This window comes from Cryptotermes secundus, unplaced genomic scaffold (genome assembly GCF_002891405.2).
Source record: "Cryptotermes secundus unplaced genomic scaffold, Csec_1.0 scaffold446, whole genome shotgun sequence".
NCBI classification, from domain to species: domain Eukaryota; kingdom Metazoa; phylum Arthropoda; class Insecta; order Blattodea; family Kalotermitidae; genus Cryptotermes; species Cryptotermes secundus.
The window spans coordinates 2,447,241-2,468,699 of record NW_019731271.1 but is presented as its reverse complement, the minus strand read 5'-3'; the positions used below and the strand labels follow the sequence as shown (position 1 = coordinate 2,468,699).

General features: G+C 41.1%; 1 protein-coding gene across 1 annotated transcript in view; it reads right to left on the bottom strand.

The window, feature by feature from the left end:
* The window catches only part of LOC111866802 (acetylcholinesterase), a gene marked incomplete in the record, with an annotated part of 712,234 nt that overhangs the window by 201,975 nt on the left and 488,800 nt on the right, over window positions 1-21,459 (bottom strand).

The following is a 21,459-nucleotide window of genomic DNA, read 5'->3' as shown; positions in this document are numbered from 1 at the left end:
GAACGTATCGCCCCATCTTCAGGGTAGAAGAAAAAGTATAAGAATTCTGCAAGCGACAACACCGTGAGAAACGGTAAAGCAGACATGTCTGCTTTTATTTCTACCCTGAAGATGGGGGCGATACGTTCCTCCGAAACGTCGGTTAACACCACATATACACGGTGCCAAATCCCAGAAGACTGCTTTCTTCAAATGAAACTGATGTTGACGAGCTAATACTGCTTCATTTTCTGCATCACTACAAGTTTCGAACAGTGTTATCCTCATCAGGCGGTTGCAGTAAACACATAACCTTCATTATTGGACTGTTGGACAGATATGGATCTATATTAGTGAACACCGTGATTTAAATATTAAATTTATGAATTTTGGTCATTTTTTACTTTCTTATAACATAAGAATAAGGTAAAAGGTAAAGGTTAAAGATTTCCCTGCACTTAACTAAGTAAGCACTAGGCCATTAAGGCATATAAGGCAGTGGATACACAGACACACGTCTTCTTGTCCTCGGCACTATTTGGAGGTGAGTAGTCAGCTTCACGCTCAGGCCGCTTTACTCTCGGGGAAAAAGCCCCCGGTACCCATTGGATAGGAGGTTGGGTGGGCTCCAGAGCCGGTTTGGACGAAGTGGAGAAGTGAAAATTCTTGACCCTACTGGGACTCGAATTCTGACCCCTCGGTCGTCCAGCCAGTAGCCAGTCGCTATACCGGCTCACAACATGATGATAGTTGACAACGAAAACGTTGACTATGAAGAATCTCTGAACAGAATAGAACAGAATATAGTTCGGATGACCTCTGTGTTTTCCTCGATATTTGCATATGAAAATGGGTGTTGTACAATAATTATGTGATATGATAAGGTTGGCTACTTACGTCTAACAGATGTGTGTTGTGACTAGTCGGTAGGTGTGAATTAGTAGCGAGTTTGTAAATTCATGTTCTATATAAACCTGGCAACTTTATTAATTAATTGATAGTTGTAGATATATGCGCATTTTATGTGTTTGATTTTGATTTTATATAAGGATTAATTGTGAGCTGAGGTAGCGAAGTCGGTATACAAACTGCCTATGCATGGGTTGGAGGACCGAGGGGTCGGAATTCGAGGCCAGGTAGGGTCAGAATTTTCTTTTCTTCATACCGTCCAGACTGGCTCTGGTGCCCACACAGCCTCCTATCCAATGGGTACCGGAGACGATTTCCACAGGGCTAAAGCGGCCGGGGCATGGAGCTAAACACTCACTTCCAGCTAGTGCCGAGGTGGTTCCATACATCCACTCGGCCGTACGCCTTCATGGCCTAGTGCTTAACCAGTTAGGCACAGGGACAACTTTGCCTTATAAGAATTAATTTCTTACTTACGTTAAAAGATGCGTATTGGATATGCCGTTGTGATGCAGTTCTGATGAACTTCTATGCGTATATTTCTCTTCACTGCATATTATTGGTTATTGTGATTATTTTCTGATTATTCGATATGCATGTTTTTATGTATATGACATCGGTGTTTAAGTGTAGTAATTGCAAATGTAGTGTAATTTTGTAGCACTTGATGAATCTGTTATATTGGCTATTATCAATCGCCAGAGTGTTTATTTATATGTACCTATGTAAGTAATTATTTTTTTCCCCTTGGCACTACAGCCCCAGTGGGCCTAGGCCTACCTCCATGAACTTCTCCGCTCACTTCGGTTTTTCTAGATCTTACACATTCGGTAGGACTCCTTAGGCGGGTGATCAGCTCGTCGCAAGGTCTCTAGCTGTACACAAACACAGAAAAACGCACACACACAAACTAAACATCCATGCCCTGAGTGGGATTCGAACCCACGATCCCGGTTCCCAAGCGTACGAAGACAGTACATGCCTTAGACCGCTCGGTTACCGTGACCGGCAACTAACCAATTAACTATGGTAATTAACTCCATGAAACAGAGTATTCTTGAGACACACGCAACTAATCCCAAGCTTTTAAGAAATCAGAGAGTTCACAAATGCTAAAGGGAACCAGTCACTTCAGCTTTTTCTGAGCCAGATAAAATAGTACGTATAACCCTCCACGTACAGATGTTCCAAGGCTCCCAATCCTTTCAGGTTTTCGAACAGACCGCTGTGCCCGTGTTACATCTCTCTGTTTGTACCACTTCATAAAGACGAGGTTTCTGAACAATCTTATAAGAAAATCAGTAAAACTTTCCTTATCTAAATTTATTACCTGTATAGAAGTTTAGAGTGTATGAGGCAGGAAAACACAATCGTTTAGGACGCTAGAATTCCATTGCATTTTCCATAATTCACTTTCCTGTGGTGCCCTTTCACTTTCTGTCTTCCTCTTCAGGTTCAGTCCATCAACTGAAGAAGGTTCTGCGTGGAAGACTTGACGTACAAGGATCATATTTTTTTTTTTTTTTCAATTTTCCTTTCTTTCAGCTTTCTCTTTCAAGAAAAGGTTTCCTCGAAAGAATATCCATGTTATACCTTCCAATAAAGCCTGGTTTGACTGACGGAAGGAGAATGGGAACAAAATTATTATGTCTGTTTCTCCATTATATATAAGCTGTGATACATCTGGCAAATCCCTGATCATTGTGGTGTATTGTGAATTAAAGTAGACGAAACGTGGCCCCAGGTAGAGGTGGGGCTGAACCGACAGTGTCACCGTCAAAAGCGACTCTATTTACTCCGCAACTGATCAATTTCCTTGTGCTATAAATAACCGAGAAGATATATCTAGGTGTTTCAGACATTTCATAATACAGGGTTATTCAAAAAGAATGAACCGATTTTATTACGCAATATTTTATTAAAGGAAAGGAATACAAAACTCCAGCCAAGTCACAAGTATTCTACTCACAATCAACTTTTATTTCCTGTCTTACAAGTGTTCAATGTCGCCACCACCTGCAGCACGGGCAACATCAATGCCTCCCAGGCGCGTATCAGCATATCACGATGCATTGAGTTAATCGCTGTTGTTATTCGATGTTTAAGGTCATCGAGGTATGAAGCACAGTTGGTAGCGCCCTTACTTCCTATTCCAGAGGTTCTCTTTTCGAAGTCTAGTAGTAAAGAGGGGCTGAGTTAAGTGTGTTTATTGTGATTTACTTCAGTCCTTCCAGAAAAATTCTAAAAAATGCTTTCAAACAAGACACAGTCTCGATTTACTACATATAAACAAATTCTTATGTATGAGTATGTCGCTAATATATGTATTTAACACAGCGGTGTCAGATAAATTATCAGTCACCAATAGGCTTATTAATTAAGGTTAAAATACGGCACACTTTGAAGATCTACTACAATACACTGAGACTGTAGAAGCGGGTTTTCATAGAATCTGTTCATTTCGGAACCTGTGCAGGCAATTTCGCGAATCAGGACATAACTAAGATCTCAGTCCTTTGCCTTGGCGTAACACTGGTCTAGGCCTACGGTTTGAAGGTACACGTCCTTGCCAAAGTCGGCAATCTAAGTGCAGCTTTCTGCATAAAAACGCATTATACTTCGAAGGGCAAGCAGATGAGAAGAATAAACAGTGGTGAATACAAGGAGGAGGGAGAAAAGGAAGTAAAAATAAGTAAAATGTACAGGAAAATGAAAAGAACAAGAATAGAAGGATGAAGAGAAAATAAGGTGGAACAAAATAAGCGAAATAGCTTCATGTCATATAACCCCATCTTTCTGCGAGGAAACCAATTCTGTTCATAAAGTTCAACTTCTTAATTCTAACGCCTCTGGATATCGAAAGGATGCCATACCATTAATAAAATTCCGATAATGTAGATCGGCTGGATGATGGCATCGGGGTTAGGAAACTTCAGGTTCCTTAGTCGCGTGTAGCAGTCTGAGCTACTGGCGGTGGTTCCCAATAATGATGACATGTTACTGTGCACTTGTGCAGTCAGATGCAAGCACTGCCATCTGTCGGTGAGGCTCCTCATATCCGAGACTGTGTCCGAATCTTTTGGAAACACCAATACTCGGGACGCTTCACACGCTCTGTTCACACTTTCGTAATATATAAATTACGAACAGAAAAAAATTATCTTTTGTTCTTGAAGAGATATTTTGAAGACAAAACTGAAAGCATTTAACCTTTTAAAGCCTAATGGTTACTATATGCACGACCTGGTTTAACATACTAGAATTCTGCATTCTGCCCACACAGTGTGTTTGTGTGTTTCATATGGTTCTCACAATAAGCATCGGATGTTTTCCTAAACAGCATTAAACGGTTGGTCCTTGTAGCGGAGACACAGTGTGTTTCCTGTGAGGTACGAACTGAATTTTTTATATTTAGTTTGGAAAAAATTCGGTCTTTAAAGGTTAAAGGGTAAACTAATGTTTTCAGAAAATTTATTAGAAACAAATTCATTATTTGTGTGTAATTTAAAAATTTCCCAGCCGATAGACAATGAAACCAGTATTATGCAATTCGAAAATTGTAATCATATGGTCGAATCCTGCTACAAACAAAGACATATAAATTACCAGTCAATAATTTCGTGGACTGACCGCAAAGTGTCGTTGCAGTATACTACAGCGGATATGTTGCACGATATGATGCCCTACTAGTTCATCTCTCGTCACAGCAAGAGGCAGTTGTGTGCAAATAGTGTAAGCAGAACTACGGCCTCTATTGTGAACTGCAGTTATATTCGGGTGGCGGAAACTGAAAATGAAGCAGTTTGAAGAACGGGCAAACATCAAGTTCTGGCAGAAACTAGGCAAATCCCCTAGCGAAACATTTGGCGTAAGGTAGAATTGGCTGTTGCTACACGACAACGCCCCTGCACATCGCTATGTTCTTGTCCAAGAGGAACTGGCAAGGCAACAGATCACCGTTTTGCCATACCCTCCGTACTGACCTGATCTCGCACCGCGCGATTTATTTCTCATTTACCGCTTGAAAGCAAAGCTACGTGGTCGTAGATTTCAGTCGTCCGAGGAGGTCGTCAATGTCACAAAAGACGCCGCACGGGAATTTCCCGCCAACTTGTTTCAGCAACGTTTTCGGCAGACTTGCATAGCGGCCAACGACAACTATTTTGAGGGTCGATGTGGATCTTTGTAAGTGTATGTGAATACCTTGTATATGATGTATATGATGCGATAAAACCACAGTCCACGAAATTAATGACTGTACCACGTATATCCCATCGGCGTTTATTTGTGTAGTGTTGATCCTTACAGGATTAGGTCGACCATAGTGTTTATGCTCAGAATTCACTGTATCAGAATCAACTATAAATCGGAACGGAAACCACAAGTTTCTCTGAATGTTGGCTATATGCCCACTTTAAACGCTGAGTACCTCAGTACTGGTCGGCTATATTCATACTAATTTGTATACTTTCTAACCGAGAGGGATTAAAGACACAGCGAATATCCCTGAAAGTTCTTCCGAGGATTAAACAAAAAGAAAATGCAACTAATCTTCTGGGATATAAAACCACGCGGTCCCTTGAAAATCAAGCGAGGAACATACAGCCTCGATCCTCAGGGTTGGAGAGTAAGATGAACAAGAAACCAGCAGTCTGCAGCCACCTACTCACACTTGCTCCCGGATCGCGGATTTTTCTACCCTGAAGATGGAGGTGAGACGTTCCTCCGAAACGTAGGCTCACACAACATCTGCATGGCGCCACATTCCAGAAGACGGAATTCTTCATAGTCGTCATTGTTAAAACTTCAAATTTTACAGGAATATTTATAACCACCGCAGTTATAGACTCAAATCCTACAAACAAAAAGTGGAGTGACGATTGCAAAGATGATTTCTAATGCGAATGTAACATTATGAAACCGACTGAATCTTGAGCTATTTATGGCATGTCTTCGAGTAAATGAATGACGATAAATGAAAGAATGATTATGAATGATAATTTTTAGAAAATATATGAAATTAACGACCGTAGCTTGTACCAATAACATTCTTCTCCTTCTCTTTCTCCTTGTTAGTGTCCTTGTCCCTGTCCTTGTCCTTGTCCTTGTCCTATCTTGACAAATTAGGTTCTCTGGCTTGTGCCCATTCAGAATTAATTCTGGAATTTATATCTTAAAAACTGTAAGGAGGACTCCTTGGATGGATGATACGCCCATCGCAAGGCCGTTACCAACCCAAAACAACAAAAAACACAGGAAGAACGCAGACAGACATCTATGCCTCGAGTGGGATTCGAACCCAGGATAGCAGCGTTTAAGCGGGCGAAGATATTTCATGCCTTAGTCCACGCCAATATTTTTTTTGAGGGAGAGAAAACTTTGTAAGGATAGCTTGTCCATATTCTCAGATTTGAACAAGGGACTTCTCGAATACGAATCGAATGCGCTAATCACTCAGCAGAACGATTCCCTGTTAAGGAACGAAGCAGAAAGTAGGCCAGTCATCTGCATACAAGCGAAGCCTACGAACACAGCGTCATAGATTTATCTTGCATCAGAGAAGTCCATTGTTTGCATACACACGAGAAAAAATAACAGAAAGGAGACTCCGCTGGCATTTCCGTACATACACATATTTTTTTACGCTCTGAATAACTTATTCAAATCAGTAGAAACTTAAAAACACGCATACAATTTTTTTTCCTTTTTATTTTTTCTCTCAAACTGTCTGGTGTCGCGCGAGCTGTATCTCCCTCTCTTTCTTCCTTTAACTTTCGCATAATTTGCAGTTTTCCGGCGCTCCTCTTTCTCTTCCTTTAACATGAACCCTTCAACTAACCGCCATATTTTTATATAAAGTTTTCCTGTTCTTTTGACTAGCCACTTTCCTTGCATTGTGTAACAGCTGGAACGGATTGCATCCTCTCTTTCAATTCTTTTTTTTTACTTCCCACTTCTTCATTCTCTTACATATTATTTTTCCGTCTTCCTCACAGCTGGTTCCCACTTACCGTTATCTTCAAGGCTTCTTTGTTCTTTCGCACGCTTACAATCATTGCTGATCTGTTCCTCCTTGACAGTTAATGTGACACTGATATGCACATTGTTCACTGAATTCCCAGAAGTTTAGATATATTAAACATGTTGTCTCTTTCGCAGTAAGAATATGAATATCATAAAGATATAAATACCTACACAAGGACATGGAGAGTTCGATCTAATGGAGATTTAGGGAAATATGACCAGAATATATCGACAACATAATAAAATACTGTTCTAATAAAGTGGCTAGACCATTCGGAAAGAATTTCTGAAAGTCGAACACCAAAGATGCCCCATCAATATAAAGTGCGTTACATAGATGTAAGTTGTATGGATATTCGAGAGAAAGATAGAACACTTTTCAACTGTGTAGCCTGAACTGGAAAAAAGACTCAACCCATAACGTTGATGATGTTGGCAGAATATTCAGAAAGAGTACACTCTGCACTTCGTAATATAGAACTGATTAAATACATTCTTGTAGCAGTTTATAAATTGATGTGCTAGGAGTCTAAAGGGGTACGCGGTAGCGTAGTTGGTTGAGGCACTATGCTACAAGCCGGAAGATCGCGGGTTGATTCCCGATGAATTCACTGGATTTTTCAATTGACCTAATCCTTCCAGCCGCACTATGGCCTTGGGGTCGACTCAGCCTCTAACAGAAGTGAGTACCAGGAATTTTCCTAGGAGATAAAGGGCGCCGGCACGTAAGACTGACAACCTTACCGCCATCTGTGAGCCGATTGTCTAGAAAATGTTGGAGCCTCAAAGTCTGACAACTCTATGGGCCTTCACGGCCTGCTACAGGGATAGATTTACTTAAAAAGATATTAGTTAAAATTTATTGTGGCTATGGCTTGTAAATGGCGTGGAACTTGGTCTCTGACATTAGGGGAAGAGAAAAGATCTAGGGTCTCTGAGACCAGGTTGCTAAGGAGAATATGTGGACCTAAGGGGGAAAAGGCGACAGAAAGCTAACCGTATAATGACGAGCTGCATAATTTGCATTCTTCGTCAAATTGTATATAGATGACAAACTGGAGGGTTATGTAGCACCCACAGAACAGGGCAGAAAAGGCGTGCAGGGTTTCGGCCCGAAATTCTGAGGAACGGAGACCTCTAGGAAGACTTAGGCATAGATGGATCTTTTTAAGGATGGATTTTAAAGAAGTGTGGTGTGCATGAATGGACTAGATTTGTCTGGCTCAGAACGTAGTTCGTTCTTTTGAAAGTGGCAGTGACAGTTCTGGCTTCATAGAGGCGAGAATATTTTCAGCGTCTACGCAACATTTAGTTTTTCATGGACTCATTTCATGCAGTTAGTAAATCATGAGTTATTAATAGGCATATTTTTAAATGTCTTCAATCAGTATTTGTGCATACAAATGTGCATTGAGAGCATAAACGTGAAATAAATGCGGACATCTACATATCTGTGTTCCACCCAATAATTATCGCCTATTTCGTTAAGACCACTGACAGGGGAATATGTCCATATGTCCGACTCTAGGTTATATAAGAAGACACATTGAGTGGGAGCGACAGTTACGGTTATAGATTCTACAGTTCACTATTGTTATTATCTGTCTGTGTATACTGTGCAGCTGCAATAATCCTATAGGACAGTTCAACTAGTGGTTGTCTCTTCATATGACACCACCACAGAACAACTCACATCGAACAAAGTATTTATTTTCTCCACAGATATCATATCTGTGGTAACTTAGGACCCATGTCCCAGTCAAGAAACTCATCAGAATGGGTGACAGCTTCAGTGCGTCTTACTAATATTGTGGAGGTCCCATCACGAATTCAGTCCGAGAACCGTATATGCTTACTCAATATTTAAATGGTTTTCTCAGCTCCTTCAAGAAATTCAATAAAAGGGTAAATACTACACAATGAAGACACATGGGGTAGTGGAGACATAGCTACAACAATTTTTAACTTAACACTAGATGGGGATGAGTGGTCAGTTTCACGCCTCGGCCGCTTCGTCTATCCACTGGATAGGAGGCTGAATGTGACCCAATCAAGAAACTCAATGTAAGCAGTTTAAAAGAGGGCTTACCGGATCTTATCACATTATTTCGAACAGTTCTATTGCATTCCATTTGAGGTTCTATAAACTTAGCGAGGGAATGTTAATATTGAGTGATTACTTCTTATTTGGTATGTCCCGTATTCGATTCTGACTGTGGTTGTTCGGGAGGGTTCTCCATCTCGAAGCGAATACTGATAACAGTGCATTAAACTGAATGACGATTGTTCTCTTTCGTTTTCTTTCCAGTTCACCATTTGCAATCAACGCTATATAACGTAAGCAGTTTTTTTATTGCTGGTGGGGTGGGACTAAGTCCCTTGTGCTGCGGCCACTTCTGGCCTATTGTACCAGCGCCAAATGATAGGTGAGGGTGATTGTGGAGCAATTGGTGGACTGAAGACTGGCAGAGAAAACCGAAGTACTCGGAGAAAACCTGCCCCAGCGCCACTTTATCCACCACAAATCTCACTTGACCAAACCCGGGATCGAACCCGGGCCGTCGCCCGAGAAGCCAGCGACTAACCGCTTGAGCTATGGCGTTGCCTAACGTAAGCAGTTAAGAAACGTCGTTAAATATACTAAGACGTAAACAAGAACATAAACTCAGTAGCTCATACAACATTGTAAACTGCGGGTAAATTACAAAGTTGTTGGACAATGAGTATAATGTTGTAACAGGTACGCCATAACAAATGCTCAGAGGTTTGTGTACAGTGCATGGTAAGACAACAAAGTTGGCGACCGCCATGTTTTGTGCTGTTAGAGGGATGTTCAACCCTCCTGCACCCCCTTTCTCCCACCGTCTAACTCCACTCCCCTGTTTGTTTACCGGGTGGAGTAGAGACACGGTTGGAAAACACAGTAAGAAGAAAGAACTCAGGTAGATAACACAAACATGACTCTCTTTATGCTTCCATCCCGGAATGCGTAGATGCCATTAATTCGTTCCCCCGGTGAGCGCGGTTGAATAGAATTAGTGGTTGTTAAACATTAGAAACAAGCAAGATTTGAGGCTTTCACGGCGGTGACTATGAAGAAAGCAGTCTTCTGGGATTTGGCACCGTGTATATGTGGTGTTAACCGACGTTTCGGAGGAACTATCGCCTCCATCCACCCTGAAGATGGAGGCGNCCTCCATCCACCCTGAAGATGGAGGCGATACGTTCCTCCGAAACGTCGGTTAACACCACATATACACGGTGCCAAATCCCAGAAGACTGCTTTCTTCATCAGAAACATGGCTCATGAACTAACTTTTGGTTCTATAGCGAAATGACTTAAAATATAAATTCCAAATTAAGAAAAAGAAAACTCGTAATGACGTCATATACAATATACTATCTGCGTTCGCATGTTTTATATTTCAAACAAGTTAACGAACTGGGGCTTCGTGCCATGCCACGGTAGGGCACAGGCCTTGAAAGTAAGTTCCATAAGCATTGTAGACGGAGATGGGCGGACAACTTTACGCTCCGGCCGCTTTCCCTTCGATATCCCGTGCAATGAATGTCAAGCAGGTCTCAAGGCTGGTCTGAACTGAGTAGGAAGGAGAAAATTCCCTCCCTTGATGAAGAAACTTAATGAATATCGATTAAATTTACCCTGGGAAATCTGCACTACACGCTGCATGTTAAGCACAGATTTGATTCAGAAAGACACGAACTTCAAGACTGATGCAAATTTTCAATGAGTCCGTTTAGATTTCATGCACTCTCTACCCACTCACTCACTTCCTGAGAAACCACCAATTGTGCAGCTACTCAAGAAATTCCCAGTTTTTATGAAATCCCCAAGGTTCATTACCGTGTTCACAAGAGCTCTCCACTGGTCCATATCCTGAGTCAGATCAATCCAATCCATACCATCCCATCATATCTCTCTAAGATCCATTTTAACATTGTCCACAAAACTACGTCTTGGTCTTCTCGGTCGTGTCTTTCCCTCTGGCTTTCGCACCAATATCCTATATGCATTCCTCTTCTCCCCCAATTGTGCTACATGCCCTGCCCGTCTCATCCTCCTTAACTAATCATTCTAATTATACTTGGAGAAGAGTACAATTTATGAAGCTCTTCATTATGTAGTTTTCTCCAACCTCCTGTTACTTCAGCTCTCTTCGGCCCAAACATTCTCAACACCCTGTTCCCAAACACCCTCAGTCTATGTTCCTCACTTAATGTCAGAGTCCAAGTTTCACACTCATACAGAACCGCAGGCAAAATTATAGTTTTCTGTATCCTAATTTTTACATAGCTGACGAGAAGACAAGAGTTCTGAACTGAATGGTAACAAACATTACCCGAGTTCAATCTCCTCTTAATTTCCTCCTGAATCGGGGTTTAATTTGTTATCGTCGTTCCCAAATATCTGAACTGTGTCACATTTTCAAAACATCTGTTAGCACTCTTTATATAATGATTTTGCCCTGCATTTTGATGACGAGACAGCAACACATACTCAGTTTTCTTGCATTCCGCGCTTGAGAATTATTTTCAACTTAGCAGATTTTTCAGAGGTCCATCACAGTGGCGGCAAGGTCTAAGACATGAACTGTCTTCGCCTGCTCAAACGCTGGGATCGTGGGTTCGAATCCCAATCAAGACATTGATGTTTGTGCGTGCTTTTATTCTGTGTTTGTGTTGTTCTGTGTGTAGGTGGCGCCCTTGTAACGGACTGATCCAGGGTCCAAGGAGCCTTACCGACTGTATAAAAAGATTAAGGAACTCAAAAACTGGCCAAGGACCAAAAAAGGGCTGAGGAGCCATAGACAGAGTCTTCACAGAATATTAGTAGAAGCATCCAATGAAGGACGATGAAACGAGAGGAACATATAAAATAAACTTAATCGGAAGAATTGAGGGAAACGAGACATATGTAAATTGGAGAATAATATGAAAATGGATATTAAATTTACAGGGTGTGATAAGATCATAAATATGGATAATTTTGGTGTTGTAGAGAACATAATAGGCCTGATGAATATTCCGGATAGCAGAAGGCCAAGATTCCTGGATTATTTCACGATCAGCTCCTAAATAAGGACTATGCTTCGTGCAGCTGGTTAATATTTTTGCAGACATTTGATACGCTCCTTGAATAAAGGACAGACCAATCGCAAGCTCTTCTGCGAGAGGGAACGTATTCATGCTATTAGAGAGATACCAATTCGCAATTCTAATTTGATTTCAAGACCGTGTATACTTTGACCATGTGATTACAATAATATTGAAGTAGATTATTTCTGGGGAGTCGCTTAAGGAAATCTATGGCATTCCTGTTTACAGTCATGTAGAGTTGGCTCAAAATTGTTTGCTTAAAATTTGTATTTAGACCGCTGGCAATCAAACTGACTGTAATTCGAGCAATTGATTCGGACATAAAATATGCAATGGTAGTGCAGACATATCCCCAGACTGTGTGTTCACTATATGTATTTGATATAAAGATGGAGTAATAATAATAATAATAATAATAATAATAACAATAATAATAGCAGATATAACAGCAAAGAAGAAGAGGAAGAAGAAAAAAGACTCAACAAATACACTCGTCGGCATTTCCGCGACGAATGAAAAATTAAGACGGAGGAATGGAAAAATCTTTGAATATATTTATTAATATTCTTTCTCTCTTTCTTTACGTTCTCTTATACGCAACATGAGGAAGTACTGTGGTCAGACGTTTTGAAAGCCCCTTAGTATGAAAAAAATTGCCAGGAATGTTTATATGCAGGTAGGTGAACCTCAGCAGTAGAACGGATGCTGTTCATAATCGGTATTACAGAGTTCACCCATCACAGGTCGGTGGCCAGTTAATATGGACATTCCATCTCCAAAAATATGGACTTTCACAGGGGAACTAACAAAAATTTCGATTTTTCTGTGAAAAACCTAATGATTTTTATTAAATTTCATACTCCATTGAGACCATCTTCCTAAATAACATCAACAGGAAAACAAAGGTTTGTCCTTCGGGGGTTCCAAAGAGTGATGCACATTTTCTCGTAAATTATTGACCGATTCTGAATGAATTTAAAGTATTTACACAGATAACAAAGTTGTGCTCTGTCAACGGTATGTGAGAAAGAATGTGCAATGTCTTGCACCGAATTTTTATTTCTTACAGATGTGAAACAACAAATTTGAGCATTTGAATATATACTGTATAGCGTAAGGGAGAGTGCGTTCATATGTTGCGTGTTACGTGGTAGTAAAATTAACAGCACCATGAGCAAGAGCAGCATAAATTACAATAAATTAAAACACACAAAACATATCTCCCTAACCTGAATTCCCATTAGAATATCCAGACGGAAATATCTGCAACAGAAGTGCTTAACTCAATGGTCTACCTGCAAGCAATTATCTGTAGACCTGGCTTCAGACCTACTGAGTGAAGAGATCGTCACGTCGATTCTCAGATTCTCGCAGAGGTGAACATAAGGAGCACGATAAAAACCGTATATTACTCTTCTTCCGCGAATTCAAGGACAGAATCATGACCCCTTCCCAGACTCTAGGAATTGTCTGTCCACGTTTTTCTTGAACGTCCAGTATGCCGTTTTCAAGAGTGGCCGCGCCATAGCTCAAGCGGTTAGTTGCTAGCTTCCCACAGCGGCGGCCCGGGTTCGATCCCGGCTCTGGTCAAGTGGAATTTGTGGTGGACAAAGTGGCGCTCGGGCAGGTTTTCTCCGAGTACTTCGGTTTCCCCTGCCAATCTTCATTCCACCAACTGCTCCACAATCACCCTCACCTATTATCTGGGGCTGGTACAATAGGCCAGAAGTGGCCGCAGTACAAGGGACTTAGTCCCACCCCACTAGCAATAAAGAAAAGCCGTTTCCAAACAGGGCGATTAAAAAATACATGCCACGGAAAAGTTCAGGACGAATCATTTCGACACTGTTATTCGTATCCTTCCACCATTCGTTCTCTTCCTAATTGTTTATTATTTTCATGTATTTAAGGTTAGCGTGTCGCATAATAATGGGTTCTGGGTTTGATGACTGGATTAATTTAACACTCACAAGTCGTAGCTAGAAATAATTATAACACTCTAAAGATTACTGTGCCAGTCACGGTAGCCCAGCGGTCTAAGGAATGTGTACTGTCTTCGCTCCCTAGGATACTGGGATCGTGGGTCAAATCCCACACAAGGCATGCACGTTTGGTGTGTATACATTTATGCTATGTTTGTGTTGTCCTGTGTTTAGGTAGAGGCCTTGCGAGGAGCTGATTACCCGTCCAAGGAGTCCTACCGTCTGTAAAATGATCATGGAACTGAGAAATCAGCCCTGTGCTGAAAAGTGGGAGCGAAGAGGAAGAAAAATAAGAGATTATGGTAAATATAGCACACAAAACAAAGCCTTCAACGTCTGTTTTCATTACTCGTTGCTAGGTAACAGATCTCAACAATGGCTCTATACCTTCACAAAGTTTTCCTATTCGTTTCATGGCAACGGCTTTTAACACAGGAACTACATCAGTCACACTCCGGATATCACTATGAAGTGTTCTTGACATTTGCTGTTCAATCACCTTTGACTGCCGACCCTCCAGAACTGGACCGAATTCTCCAATATCCTTAGTCAAAGTCTGAGTCTTATGTTATGACCGACGGTCAGTCTGCCAGTTTGTCTTGGAATAAAGCACTCATCTGGGGCTTACGACCAGATTTTTATTACTGTCAGGTAGTTGCGAGTTTGTTCACACGGGACGCTCACTCTCTCTCTGACGACAAGACGGGTCTGTCGTTTACAATTGATGCTGGTCCTCGCCAGCTAAGTCATTCTCGGGTTCGAATCCCGTGGAACCCCATAGAAAATACCTTTCTCTATTGTTGCAGACGTGTTACCAAGCAACTTCCTAGGCAAGTGTCTCGACGCGCGTTTTGAATTTCGTTGCCTAGCATTGGATTTCTCTTATTGTTGTCACACGCTTAAGCGGCAAGGAGTTTAACAATCTGTTGCCTAGCAATGGGTATCTCTGTTACATTTCTATTAAAACTTCTAATTTTAACCCCTAGTGAGATACAGAACACTAGCCAGCATTTCAACGCTGCATTTTCAGTTATTCTAAGATTCCGACAAAGAAAGTATTTTCAAATATTTTTTTTATATATTTCATCAAACTCATTAGACCGGTATATGAAGTACATTATTTAGACTTGTAGCTAACGTAACAACATTACAGACATACAGCCTTCTTGCACTTAAACAATGAGGGTAGTTTTGTTGGGACTTGCAAAAACTGCGCAGACACACTTCCCGCGAGAGAAACATCAGAAAAGGGACCTGGTGCCAGGTACAAATGTCCAAAGTTACACAAAGAGAGATAAGGAGTGCTGAACAATGCGAAACAGTGATATCTTTCCTTGATCGTCGCCTGCTTTACCCCAGCTATTTTCCTGACACTAAAATAAACAGAAATTAAGGCTAAAATGCTGGCAATATCCAATCGTCTTGAATGTTAGCTCGACGACAAAATTATACTAAGTGAACGAAGATTCCTCTACATTAACATGTTTTATAATGCACAAGGGGCCAGTCACAGTAGCCGCGTGGTCTAAGGCATGAACTGCCTTCGCTCGCTTGGACGCTGGGATCATGGGTTCGAATGCCACTGAGGGTATGGATGTTTGGAGGGTGTATGCGTTTATTCTGTGTCGACAAATCTATTGGCGAATAATCGACTGGTCAATCTGACCAAGAGCCCGACAAATCAACCGACTACCAAAAACGATAATAAATAATCGATCAATTATCGGCCAATAAGCCGACCAATAAATAAAAAAATAAATTGACCAATAATCAACCGATTATCGAGCAATAAACCGACAACAAATAAACATACCACCATTAATCCGACCACGAATACACCAATAACCAATAATCGACCAAACAATCAATCAATTACGGGCCAATAAAGCGACCAATAATAGACCAAACTATTTACCAATAAACGGACTAATAAACCGACCACTAATAACAGAACAATGCATCGACCAATAAACCGACCAGAAGTCATCGACCACCAATAGTAGACCAAACAATTATCGACCAATAAACGGACTAGTGAATTGGCCACCAATAATCCACCAATAATTTGCCAATAAATCGATCACCATTAATCAACAATCAATCGACCAATTACCGACCAATCAATTGATCATCTATAATCGACCATCAATAATCGGCCACTAAATCGACCAATACTAAAAAATAATCGATCAAAAATCGACCTATCATCGACAAATAATCAGCCATTCAATTGAAACATTTCTATATTACTCATGCNGTGTGCGTTTTTCTGTGTTTGTCTACAGGTAGAGGCCTTGCGACGAGCTGATCACTCGCCCAAGGAGTCCTACCGTATGTGTAAGATCTAGTAAACCGAAGTGAAACGGAGAGTTTCATGGAGGTAGGCCTAGGCCCAAATTGGGGCTGTAGCGCCACAGGGAAAAAAATGTATGTACAGTACATATCCAAAGCAATCATCCAGAATGCTTCAATTTCTTGGCTGAGCAGGTATCCGTAGTGTGAAATAGACCCCACAAAATAAGTGGAGCCTTATTACTACAATCGCAAAATCTGCGGCTGTACCACTGTGGATACCTTGTCTTCTAACATAAAGTAAACCGCAGATCTTAACCACAAACATTCTAGAAGTTGCATTCATGGCCACAGAGCTTCCTAGTGACTTGCTGCAACAAAACCATCTTGGGTCGACATTAACTCCTCACTACAGTTCTGTCAGACATTTTCCTCTGAAGCTAGTTTGCATAGCCTTGTAACGTCGACGAATGGTAATTGTGAGGCGATATTCAAGGTGACACTTGGGACCGTCCAGTTGCTCTACTGACACTGAATACAGACAGCATCCCAGACGTTAAAATTTTAACAGTTTAATATATCCAATACTGCATAATTATAATATGGTTTCTTGTTATTCTGGATTTCATATCTCACCTGAAATCTAACATTATATCAGTCATAAATTTGCTTATTGTGAAGTAGAAACTTTGGGTAAGAGCAGATTAAATTCGAGAAATGCTTGCTACTCTTCAACTCTTATCTTCCCACTCATTATCCAGAAACGAAAAGTTTAAAACTATAATTTTCCTGTTACTTTATGCGCGTGTGAAACTTTTTTCAGCCTAAGGGAAGAGCTCTATCTTGTGGGACGAAACGTCGTGTAATCAATTGAAGTTCAACTAACGTTTCGAAGAAAGATGTAATTTCCGTCTTGAGGGTCGAAGAATAAGCCCCAAAAAAAAACCACGATGAAGCAGGCAGCAAGCATAGCTTGCTCATTCTTCGATCCTGAAGGTAGAGGCGATATATTCCTCCGAAACATCAGTTTACTTGCAACGGAATACACGGTTTCATATCCCAGAGGACAAAACTCTTCATAACAACCACTGTGATAACCTCAAATTCTACACAAACTAATAGACGATTGTGCAGTGTGGGGTTTTGATGACAGGGTGCTGAGAATTTCTGAACCAAGTCGAAAGGAAGTAACCGTGGGACGAAGAAAAGTGCTAAATGATTAACTTTATAATTTTTATAACCATTCATGTATGATGGACTCAATGAGGGTGGGACTGGCGCGAAGTCTAATATCCGTGGAAAGATCAGAAATGAATGTGACATAATAGCCGACAAACCAGAGGGAGGGTATCAAGCCTGAGACATAGACAGAATAGTAGACTTATTAAAGTTTATTGAAGGAAACAATACGTGAAAAGCGTGTGTAGTCATGAACTGAATTCAAGCGGTTTAAGGCCCAGTTACGTAATGTTGTGAGACGGAAATGAACCTTCTGGTCCCGTAAGAGGTCGAGGATCATTTGACCATGTGAGCAACTAAGAGTATCGAGCAGGTGAGGTGTCAATAAATTTGGTTAAGGTGTCCAAGTAGGCACTGACTCTCTGAGGCTGGTTAATTCTGAAACCAGTTAAGATCTGGGTCAAGCTGAAATAGAAAGACGTGTGAAATTATACAGCATGGGTCGATATACGAGCAAAATATCATTTTACAGTGCTTTGGAGACAGATTGGCCGTCGCTGTGGTCTAGTGGTCACCGTTCTTGGCTACAGATCCAGAGGTCCGGGTTCGATTTCCGGCGCTACCAGATTCTTTCGGAGAAGTAGTGAGTCTGGAACGGGGTCCACTCAGCCTCGTGAGGATAACTGAGGAGCTATTTCAAGGAAATGGCGGCTCCGGTCTAGAAAACGAAATTAGCGGCCGTGGGGATTCGTTGCGCTGACCACGCGATATCCTCTATCCGTAAAAAAGTTGCCACTAAGCTTCGCCTACGAGCGGCGGTCGCTCGGTCGCTCGGTCGGTATGGTTCGCTTGCGGACTGAAATCACGGAGTTTTTTTTTCTTTTTTTGGAGACAGAGTAGCAATTGAGAACCATGACCAGCCAACATATTATAAAAATCGAATATAACGCTTTAAAGGATATCGTTCCTGGGTTTAGTCATAAAGCTCCTGGCTCGAATTCGTGTCCTATATAAATAGGGCTACTGTACTGTTGTTATAGAGATTGTAGAAACAAACGTTTAGATGACGCACTGACATGCAGTTCAGCACTTATGACCATCCTAACTGAACACTGCGGTTGGTGATGAGCACTCGCGCTTCGTCTTTAGGAGGTCACGTGTTCAAATCTTAACTCCTGACTGAAATTCATCTCCATTCTCATCATTTTCTTTAGAATATTATGACCGGATATATTTAAATTAAGCCATGGCCACCTCGTTACGCGGTCTTTCCCATTCATCGCCTATCAATGCAACCGTATATGCGTGAAGTATTAGGAATTTTAACGGCTGTTAAATAACGAGTACATATGGGAAGTGCGGTGACAGACATCTTGTAGGTAAACTCCTACCAATCTGTAAGGCGTATCATCAAATAACATAGAGTTCTTCAAAGAATAACAAAGTCCTGTACATGTCCCAAAGAAAGGTGATCCAATTTTTTATCAATGATAAAATCAGAAAGGAAAGTTTTTTTTTCCCACGATGGTGAATATGTCATTTATTTTAAAGGCTTGTAAGAAAAAATAAATGAAAATTATATTATTAAGAAATAATAAATTCAACATGTAATACCTTAAATATAATTCTACATATTTCCACAAATATAAATAGAATTAGCAATTATAAAAACTCATATTCATGTTCTTCATATCATAAGATTTGAGGTTTTCTCAGAGGTGACTATGAAGAATGCCGTATTCTGGGATGTGGCGCCGTGTAGATCTTGTGTTAACCGACGTTTCAGAAGAACGTATCGCCTCCATCTTCAGGCCTGCAGCCACCTGCTTAGCTGGTTCCTCACTAGCGGATTTTTCTACCCTGAAGATGGTGGCGATACGTTCCTCCGAAACGTCATTCACACAAGATCTACACGGCGTCATATCCCAGAAGACCAGAGGAAGATATTATCATATTTGTTCTCGAGGACCCGAAAACAAGGTCACTCATCTGTTCTAAGAAGAAGTATCAAAAAATCGCCGTATATTCGGGCTAATATGGTAAATGGCAATCTTGCCATACAGTGTCACACTAAATGAACTCAGTGGACGATATGAGGAGTTGCATAATCTAGGATCCAGAGAACTGTTAAAACCGGCACATCAACTGCATATTTCAGATACGAAACACACGTTATGAGTACGTCACTTTCTAATGCACCGTGAATGACTTTTTCATTGTAATCCGCGGCTTTCGATACCGGCCGGCCCACCTGCAGTAAGTATTGTCCTGAGGCCAATATCACCTTAACAGTTCCTGCGTTGATTTGGGGATTCCATGGAATTAAATGTAAGGTTTATCCAGCGTGTAATGTGCACGGGCTTTCTTCCGCTTCTAACTATGCTCAAAACTGCATTTCATGTGCGCCATTATACACCCTTACCTTACAGCCTCAAGAAGTGGCTTCAAACGAAACTTGAATTAGAGAAATAATTCCCAGTTCCAAGCTTCATATTGTCAAGGCCAAGTAAGATTGTGCGTTACGCCCAGATTTATAAACGTAACTACCATATGACCAAGGATTCGGAGTTCGAATTCCGGGGGGGACAAGAATTTTTACTTCTACATGTCGTCCAGACCGGTTATGGGGCCCATCCAACCTCCTATCCAAAGAGTATCGAGGGCTCTTTCCCAGTGGGTAAAGTGACCAGGGCGTGAAGCTGACCACTCACTTCCAACTAGTTCTGAGAGCAAGAAAACTTGTATCCATACATCCACTCCCCCATACATCTTCATGAGGTAGCGCCGAATTAGTTAAGCACAGGGACAACTTTACCCTTTCTTTCTCGCCTCACCTGAGGACGGAAACATTTTCATTTTCCGAACCGTCGTTTTTTCTATTTTCTAGAATACTGGACGATGGGAAAAAGCAGAAAAACCAAATAATTCCCTAAGTCATCTACTTCATAAGAGAAAGTACGAAGTTTCTTTGGAGTCAGCCTCAGGTTCAGTCAACTCTGCCCCTATTAAGGCCTCCTCCCGTGGCGTACTTTTACTTTCTCATATACACGGTATATGCAAGGAAAAATTGTGATAAGGAAAAAAAACCGATACTGAGATTCTAACGGATTTACCAGTTTTAGCCCCCATGAAAATTAAAACGTGGTTTCCGGAATGCCGTCTTCTGTCTGTCCGTATGTTTGATGGATTGATGGATGTGCGCCTTGCTATCGCCTAAACGATTGTAAGGACATTATTCAGATTCAGTATTTGAGAATTTATCTTTGACAGGTCGCTGTTCGGTGAGTACGAACAGTCTACTTCTAAAATTATGGACCCTTCGGTTGAGCTTCAAAAAATGAGGTGTTGGTATTCTCGAAGACGGTTATAAAGATTTTGATTACTTTCAGAAATTTATGGGGACTACCTCCCAAAATAAAACTGCAATGAAATTGTATAGGTGGTATCTTCAGGGAAACAACCGTGCGTGCACTATGGGAACAAATGCGAAATGTTGATTTGGTTCAAACAGCCTTTATCAGTCGGTTGTTGTGTATTCAGTTACCAACAATAATTTACTGAGCAAAAATTCAATTTCTTTTCCTAAGAAACGTTGTCAGGGTCAGTCATATATGAGGAAGCACGTGAGTATCTTTCCGAGGATGTTTCTTCCTTTCTTTCATCCTCTCTTTCTTCTGCTTCCTAATCCCCCACTAATATTCCCTCTGACTCGGCCACTGTTCGTGTTTGTCTCTTTTCTTATCAGATCTGCCTTTGTGGAATGGACCTTTCAAGGTAAGCTGTTGTTTAATCTGTGGTCCTTACATTTCTTCTACTCAGGTTCCAAATGTATTCACTTACTCTCTTTTCCCTTCTATTTACTTTCTCAAATATACAGTAGAGAAGCCGGCATAGCAACTGGCTCCGGGCTGGAAGACCGAGGGGTGAATAATTTTCTTTTCTACTTCGTCCAGACCGGCTCTGAGACCCTCCAAAC